The sequence below is a fragment of the Lissotriton helveticus genome, chromosome 2_1 (assembly GCF_964261635.1).
Source record: "Lissotriton helveticus chromosome 2_1, aLisHel1.1, whole genome shotgun sequence".
Taxonomy (NCBI): Eukaryota; Metazoa; Chordata; class Amphibia; order Caudata; family Salamandridae; genus Lissotriton; species Lissotriton helveticus.
Genome location: NC_136059.1, coordinates 177449524 through 177458699, shown reverse-complemented (window position 1 = coordinate 177458699; position 9176 = coordinate 177449524). Strand labels below are relative to the sequence as shown.

The following is a 9176-nucleotide window of genomic DNA, read 5'->3' as shown; positions in this document are numbered from 1 at the left end:
GCAATGACTTACGTGCTAAAGTTTTGCGTGGTAATAATGCATGCTGGGTACTGAGTGCATCTTAAAGGCATTCAGGGTAAATGCCTGCGGGGTCCATCATACGCTGATAGGCCTATAGTTTCCTGGGTCTCCATTGTCGCTCTTATGAGGTCTTGCTTAGCCAGCGCATGTGCTGCTCTGCAAGAAATTTAGTGAGTGGCTTTTGAAAGTGCTACCCACAGGCTTTTGCTGGCCTCTAGCTTGCGTTCACCATGGCGTGCACATGCACAGCTGCCATCTAGGTTTCTGTATTGGCTCCTCTGCTTGTACTACCACCTCCCTTTTCCCCCTCCCTCCTGGTCAGCTTCATTCATGCTCCTCTGTTTGCACTACCCCCACCCTTCTCCCCCTCATTTCTCGTCAGCTTTATTCAGGCTCCTCTGCTTGCACTACCCCTCCGTTCTCCCCCTCTCTTCTCGTCAGCTTCATTTTTTGTTTGTTTTAGATCACTGTGAATCATTTTCCTCTGCTCGCTCTCCCCCCTCCCTTTTCCCCCTCTGTTTTCGTCAGTTTCATTTCCGACAGACCCGGGTATGCGGCATGGGAGCCAAGTGTAGGCAGATGAATTGTGGCTTCTTCCGTCTGAAAGACTCTCCAGTGGGCTGATTGATTGGCTCCCTCATTACCCAGTGGTCCTGTGTCGTGTTTTGCTTTCTCCAGCAGCTGGCAATCAGGCTCCTCTGAAGTAGAGCTGGCCGAATTCTGAAGGGAAGGGGGTTCTTCAGTGCAACTGTGCAAATCAATGCTTTTACTCACTTCTAAACAGTTGCCAGTGGAAGACTGATGCACAACATCCATGAATGCATTAATGTTTGAAGCCAGCCCGTGCGTCCTTTGATCAGTCACCTTTCTGAATTCAGAGGTCCCCCCGAGATAGCGCACACTTTTTTATCTTTAATGTCTATTTGACATTAAAGATATTAGAAAGCCATTGTTCTGATTTTTAGGTCGAGGACCTAAAGGCTGCGCTTGCGCAGTCTTTGGTCGGAGATTTAATGTTTTTTAGACGGGGCTTGAACCCGCCTCTCTCCTCCACCTCTTTTTCATTGGCTGGCTTCCTAAACGGAGGCCAGCCATTGGAGGAGAGGGGCATCACTCCAATAAAGCCCCGTCTCTTTCGGATTCGGGGGCGTGTTTTTTGCGTTCTTTCTACCTGTGACGTCATCCGTCACTCAGAACGCCAAAACACGCCCCCGAATCCGAAAATGCTTGGAGCTTTGCGGCCGCCATTTTGCTTCTCGGTAAAACCAGGAGAGCAGCGTCTACAGCGTCTACCGACGACATGAGGTAAGTTTTTCGTGCCTTCTGTCCCCCGTTTGTTTTTTTGCCTCTGTTTCCCCGTTTGTGCCGTTTTTTTGTGCTCTCTGTCCCATAATTGTACGTTTGTGCCATTTTTCGTGTTGTGCCGTTTTTCGTGCCGCAAATTGACGACTTTATCTGAAAGAGCACAGCTTTTCAAGTAGGTGCCTCTATGGTCCCTGCTTCCTGTTCTCCCGGTCCGCTCTAGCTGTTGGTCTAGCCTCGGGCCTGGAATGCCGTGTTTGTGGACTAGTGGCGGCGCGTGCACAGGGCTTTGTGCACAGAGCAGTGTGCTGGCCTCGGGCCTGGAATGCCGTGTTTGTGCAGCTAATACAGCCTGGGAGAACGCGATGGCCCCCGTGCCGTTCCCTCTTCAGTGAACACATTCCTGGGACTAGCCCTGGTCTGGAAGTGACAGACACGGACTGAAGCTGTCCCTGCTGCATTTTATTTTTAGTTCAACGTGGTTCCGCGGTACTGTTCCGATTTTGTACAAGACCCTGTTTTGAATCTTGGCTACCCCACTTGACCAAACTGTGTGGTTCATGACAAATTGCCTTATTGCAACGTTTATAGGGAAGGCATCAATCTTGCATCTCAGCATCTAGGTAAACTCGGTGCTTTTTCATCTCCGACTTGCGCTGAGTGGCACTGGGTTTGGTGTCTCCACAACTCTCCTGTTTCACTTTACGTGTATTGTGTTAAGTGCTGTGTGTAACCGGCACGCCAGAGGATCGGGTCCTTTCAACATTCAGAGCTCGGTAAATCGAGTAGTGCAGAGTTGAATTTGGTAATTGCAACATCGTTTATTTACAGTGCCAAGAAACTGTAGCAATGCAGCAGTAAGCACATTCTACAACTAGCAGCACATCTTGTTCACAGTGCCAAGAAGTGGCAACATTACAGTAGCAGGCGCTGTATGATAAAGAAGTTACTAGTGAAGGGGTTGAACCCGGCCCAGTCGGTAAAAGGAATCCTGTGTCCCCTTTTGGAGGCTTTGCTTAGAGCGCCAAGAAACCTCGGTATTTGTGCGTTCTACAAACGGTTTACTCACTTACCCACGAGAGGGTGGTGCCCGTCCTTCACCCGCCTTTGGAATGGATGACGCGGGCTTCAGGTGTGCCAAGCTCGGGTTTGGATGAAAGGGGGTACGTCATGCCAACGCGCTCCATGGTGCATTCAGAGGGCGGCATCAGAGCAAGTGGGTGGCTCTGGTGAGCAAAGGCGAACCCACGAGACATACAGCACCCATTTTATTTCAGGGCAAGCAGCACGCACGCTGTGGGCAGGGCTCAGTGGGCACCGAGGGGGGAACAGGTCTGTCCTGCGGCCTAGAGGCCCTTGTACTTTTAGAAGAGACACCGGTCACCCTTTAAAGGACGACGACAGGTGACCCGCACTCCGAGCCATCCAAATACTCCAGTAACAGACACTACTTTTACCAAATAGAGTGGGGCTGGCACAAGCTACATTTCCTTAGTACTGTCAGGGACAATGCAATGCTCTGCTGAGCCATTGTCAGTTGTATACAATAATGCAGACACCAGAGGAGCCAGTGGAAGTAAAAAAGGCAACCAACCTGTTTTATTGGGAGATAACTGTCCATTCTCAGTTAAGTCACTTTTGTCATTGTATGTTGGGAGATAGTATTCTGTGTTCTCTGCTGTCTAAAGACAGGAGAAATTACATACGAAGTCGTGAACTTGTCCTGTTCTGGTAACAGATGTGTGTGTACATATCTGTCTGTCTATCTATATCATTGGGTGTTCACAATGCATCATTTTCTGTTGTTCCTATGAAGTGGCACAAAAAGGCATCTTTTGAAAGTAAACCCGACTGTGTGTAATGGCTGGTCATGGAGGGAAACAGAAGGAGCTTTGAAAGTCCATAGGCCGTACTGCTTCCCAAATGACTGCTGACTCAGCCCAACAACAATTGATTATTCGAGGAAAGACAAGTCTGTGTCATCGTGAACGCGCGTGCCTGATGGTTGCAGTTGGGTAGTGATCCCTGGTTCTTTGTTTTATAAAGAGCTACGTCACACCTTTAGAGTACTTCAGAGGCACTAGTAGTTGTTTCTCGATCTGCAGACATTTCTAACATACATGTAATATGTTTGCTGTTTGTCCGGAACTGCCCCCCAGGTTGGTGACTGCTCTTGAGATAGTAAAAGACCTCTGAGGGGTGCACTTTGGTTTTTTTTGGGTTTTTATTTTGTGCAGTTATATATCGTGCGTGCTAAAAGGTGTGCGTGCGCAATTTGGAAGAGCCTGTTCGGTGGGTTGGCATCCTGTTTGCTCTGCTCCGCAAGCCATGGTGGAGTTGGTAAACGACCTCCTGCAGCTGCAGGCCATGGGTGCGTGGAGGGACCTGACGACCAGCGACCAGCTGCGGGCCGCCACTATGCTGCTCGACACCGTGGAGGAAGGGGCCTTCGTGCTGGCGGAAATAGTCCAGGAGAACACCGACAACCATTGTGAGTACCACTTCCGTCCCCTTTTAGAGTCACACAGCACAACGGAGGGCACAAGCACACTCCTGCCTGGCAAACCTTAAAACTGCACATTTTCTGACGAACTGAAAACCAGCAGCTTTGTAGTTTTTGTGAAAAATCTATATTGTGTAGGTAGCAATAGCGTTTATTGGTCCCACAAATGAAGCAAAACGTTTCTATTGGGGGTCTAAAGAACGTTATCAAACCTCTTCCGAGTAGAATTCGTCCCTAAAGCACTACAGCTGAATGAGTTGATTAAGTGAAACCCTCAACACATTCTTTGACTCACTCATGCAGTGATCAGCTAACACATACACACTACATTTATGTTGTCTGTGTGTCTATGTGTGGCTCTGTCTGTGTGTGGCACTGTCTGTGTGTGGCTCTGTGTGTGTGTGTGTGGCTCTGTGTGTGTGTGTGCGTGGCTCTGTGTTTGTGTGCGTGGCTCAGTGTGTGTGCGTGGCTCTGTGTGTGTGTGCGTGGCTCTGTGTGTGTGGTTGTGTGTGTGTGTGGCTCAGTGTGGATAGCTTTTTTTATAGGTGGCTCTATGTGTGGGTGGCTCTGTCTGTGTGAGGGTGGCTCTGTGTAGGTGGCTCTATGTGAATGACTGTGTGGGTGGCTCTGTGTGGGTGGCTCTGTATGTGTGTGTGGGTGGCTTTGTGTGTGTGGCTCTGTGTGGGTGTAAATGCAATAGGTCATGCATATGCGAGCGATTAAGCTATTGGCATTGTAAATGACAATGCCATTTATTTAACGATTAAGCTATTGGCAATGTAAATGACAATGCCATTTATTTATGATTAAAAAAAAAAAATGTCATGAGCAATGCCAATAGCTCTACCTTTAATAATGCCGAGACCATTGCATTGTAAATACTTGTTAAATGTTCCGACAACGGAGGCGTTTTTAATAAAGTTCCCTTTCTTTCTGTCCAGAGGAAAAGTATGAAAGTGTTTTTTAAGGTCGGGCAAAGTTTGAACTCCTGTGCTCTGGGTTAGATTTGTTATTAACCTTCGCGCCGCAATGGTCATATATTTACAATAAGTTGCTTTGTACGTTATGGTCTTGGAATCTTTTTTGTCTGTTTGCTGCATCGCGGATAGTTGTTCATTCTGGGCCTCACAGATGTCTTTAAATCTCATCTGTAGGGCTTCATTCCTTTTTTTAACAGACCGTTTGCAGTCTAATACATATTTCATCTCCAAGGCTAGTGAAACAGCTTGTTTAACGTCACTTTCAGAGGTAGTTAATAAGCATTTGCCGTCTTCTTTACTAACCATGATTCCTGCACATAAAAAAAAAACGTTTGGCAGTCTTTATATGAGAGGCGGACTGCTGTTATTTTAACATACTAGCTATTCTTTGCTCCATTGACTTGTACCCGCAGACTTCAAAAGGTCCACATACATACTGTGTAGGAGGTTTTAATGAGATTGGAAGACTCATCATTATTTCATTCATGCCAACAGTGTTCTTTTGCATGTTTATTGTACCAGAACAGGCAGAGGCAAATTCACAAAAGGGATGTGTGCAAACTATGCTTTGTGTGCACAAAGAGAATTGTGCACATATTTTTGCCATGTAAATAATTGGCCTATCACGATGGGCCTTTCTTTACCGATGGCTCAAATGTAGGTATGTCCCTTATACACAGATGCTTTCGGCTCTGCCCTGAATACTGCAGGGTAAGGAATAATGCAGAGGGCGCACCGTGTCATAGTGCTTGCATTCTACCTAGTGCTTAGTCAAGAATATTTGTACGGAATTTCATTTACACGGGGCTGGTAAAGCAAGGTTTGGGAGATGCACCCCCTGACCCACTTGGATAGAGGCCTGGGGCAGGTGAATATCACTGAATATACTGAAGAAGCACACATAACAGCTACTGCTGATAAAGGCTCTAAAGAAAGGACTTAGCTAACACACTGGTAAAATGCATGCTCACCTATCCAGATAAGCTAAGTGCTATTGTGGTCTACTGTTAACTTAATGCTTGTAGTTCCAGGCAGCTTGCAGGAGGTTTGGTTGATTGGTGTTATCTGGGATCATTATTAGCTTTAAAGCTGTAAATAATGGCCTCCAGTTCACGGAGATCGAGAGTACAGATACAAATTATGTCAACTTTGCGTGTATAACCATATTCAAGGAGAAGGAAAGTTACTTACGGTCTTTAAAACAAGTCTCCAAATAACCAACATGAAATTCAACTTTTCCGCAAGTTCTTTTGGCCTACTCTCTCTCTAAATCTAAATCCTTTGCGTGCATGCTTGCCTTTCTGATGGTTAACCTATTTCAATGACTAAAGTAATCAGTATTAATAATAAGACACTGTTGTGAATCTATCTAGGACCCTAATCAAGATATCCCCAATTCATGCCCTTATATGGTTATAACAAAACATATCCATATAAAGGCATAGGAATCATGTCCATATCTAGTCATAGCCCATGCAGTACAAATACGGCAAGGCTACTCCCATAGACTCCTAGAAAGTACAACACGTTCTTTAAACAATCCAAGCCTCCAGCAGCCCGGGAGATCCCCCTGCTTTTGTTTTGATTTGAACAAGAACTCCTGGAGTCCAGAAAGAACTGTTAGTTCTTAGTGATGTCTTATGTCCAACCTTACTTCAAACCCGGCACCTTCCAGGTATAAATATACTAACGTTGCCTTAAGCAAACACACGGTGGTTTGGAGCAGAGCGGCTATCTACTTGCCCGACGCCCAGCTGATGAGAGTGCCGAAGGAAGCCGACCCTCCCATTTGACGCACTGAGAGAGACGCTGTCTTTTCTCCAGCCGAGAAATTCCAGCTCCGGTGTTTCCAGTCACCCTTGCGGGTTGCTGGGAGATCGAGTCCCGAGAGAGAGATACAAGACCTCCTTCATTCTAGAACCAAGGTACGGAGCTGATTAAAACCTTGAGAGAATTCTTGATTCAGATTCTTGGCAAAAACCAACTTAACTTAAACTGCAACTTACTTACTCCTTCCCACGGATTAGGCTTAGGTCAGGTACACCGGGGTAGGCGTATCTTTGAAGCACCCGTTGAGTACGTTAGTCAATGTTTTTATGTATGTATATATTTTATCCGTTTTAAAGTATCATATGGCTCAGAAACCATATCAATGCTTTTACAGTATTATTTCATAATACTCCTTTTACTGTACGCACTTTACTTCATGATAAGTATTGCATTTGTGGCAATTCATTTCTCTTGCATGAGAAAGAACACTGCTCAATAAATAACACCTTTTATTGAAAACGCCCGTCTCTCTATTTCTCTGCACTCCTGGTGAAATTAAGCATGCACGATTGACTGAGTGAAATAGCTGTCTATTGTTTTCACACAACTCTAGAGATATACTCTTTATTCTGAGGGAGCAAAGTTGTCATGTTTATGCGGTTGTCAGAAACTAATCCCTTCTTGTCTAATCAGGAAAGTTAACTCCATTCTGAACATTCGAGAAAGTTTCTAGTGACCTCTGAGCTAGCTAGCAAAACTAATTAAGTCTAACATAGTCAGTAGAGACCTAGATGACCTCAGTCCTACGTCTAAACTGCTGTTTATGTTATTCCAATGCGCAGAGCCTATTGGGAATATAGGAACTACACTACATGGCGTCCAAAGTTTGGTAAGGCGATAATCTAACGCAAAACATTAGAGTAACTCAGTCATGCTTTTTCACACAGACCCCTTTTCCCGTAAAAACTCCAATAGACGTCTGGAGTGGGTAAAAGGTTAATATCCGCCGGAACTTAGTAGGATGAGAATCCTATGTATTAGTTTTTGGTTTAGCCAACGTTGAAGGATACAGTGTTCCAAAATATTGTGCACCTAATCTTTGTTTCCTTGAAACTTGCTCTGCAACAAAAAACTTTCTGTCAGTAAAATGCCGGAAGGTGACGAAGAAAGAGATGCTTTGGCAACTCAACTTTTAACGGAAGACACAAGTCTCCGAGATAAAGACCCGAATGCTATAATCATTCTGGTTAATGTAAGAAGAACTATAACTCCTAAACTTATAGAATATGGACTATCACCGAGAGGTGGTACAGTCATATTCGTGGTAGAGGCCCATGAATATCGGCAGACAGAGGTACTCTATTCATGGATACAATTTCCAGCTGCAAACGCTGTGACACAAGATTTCAACTATTACAAGATAGAGGAACCTCCGGATGAATACGCTCCTTTCGAGGACGTTGAAATTCCACTAACATACCAAGAGCACCTGCTCTGGTTTAATGGTGCACTACAACATCAAAATCACATCCACTGGGTAGACCAGGAGCCACATGGCCGGTTCTACCCAGCTACACACCACATCCCGACATTGAAAAAATGTAAAGCGAAGAACTTTTAGTTAAACTAAAGGAATTAACAAAGGCATATAGAGAATTAGTTCATACAAAATACATGCAGAAACTGAAAGAAACAGATATAGCAGAACAACCTTTTGAACTTGCCAGAATCATAGAAAAATCCTATGAAGAACTAGGTAGAGATAGTTTGGGTGGGAAACCACTAAAACCACAACTAAATGAAAATCCTGAAAAAACTTTTATTAAAAATAATCTGAATACTCCAAATAAGAGTTGGGAGGGTAATAAACAATCCACTTCTAGAGAAAAACGTTTTCAGTCCAGAGGAAAGTCTCCTTAGCGGAAAGATAGATCTCCAGAAAGAGGAAGAAAGTCTCCCCAAAGGGAGCCCTCTGAGAAAAGATACGACCTTAGAGATAGGGATAAATTGAGAAAAACTGACAGATATCAAGATATTGATACACGTCCCTCTCGATCTTTTCAGAATTCCTCACAGAAATCGGAAAGAAGAGGACGGTCAGAACACAAAGAAGAGCACGTCAAGTCCAAAGACAAGGAACCTGCTCATCAAAGTAAAAAATGACAATTTCCAACGAAGAAGGTAACTAGTATTAAAATAAAACATGCCGAGGATTCTGAGGACACAACTGAAAAACGGAGAGTGGGCCCAGACAATGCTAGACAGCGCAGCAGAAGTAACCATAGCTCGCAAGATCCTGATGAATCTTCTGGAGACAGTGGACACGAATGAATACATTCAAGTGGAAACTGCAGACACCAGAGTTAGCAAACCCCATAAATTATACGAAATAACATTGCATATAGAGGGGGACAAAACTAGGAAAATAAAGGGTCTCTTTTGGGATAACCTTTCGAAAGGCTATGATATCCTTCTAGCTGAGAAAGACTGGCCACCAGAGTTTATCAGGGAGTGCCCTCATGGCGAAGAAATGATTATGCCTGCCTTCTCAAATCATATTCCAATTCATAAAAAATACACATTTGCAAGAAAATGGGCAG

General features: G+C 44.7%; 1 pseudogene; it reads right to left on the bottom strand.

The window, feature by feature from the left end:
- Positions 1–495: 495 nt before the first annotated feature.
- LOC144820092 (inhibitory synaptic factor 2A pseudogene) lies at positions 496–5112 on the bottom strand (annotated as a pseudogene).
- Positions 5113–9176: the final 4064 nt, after the last annotated feature.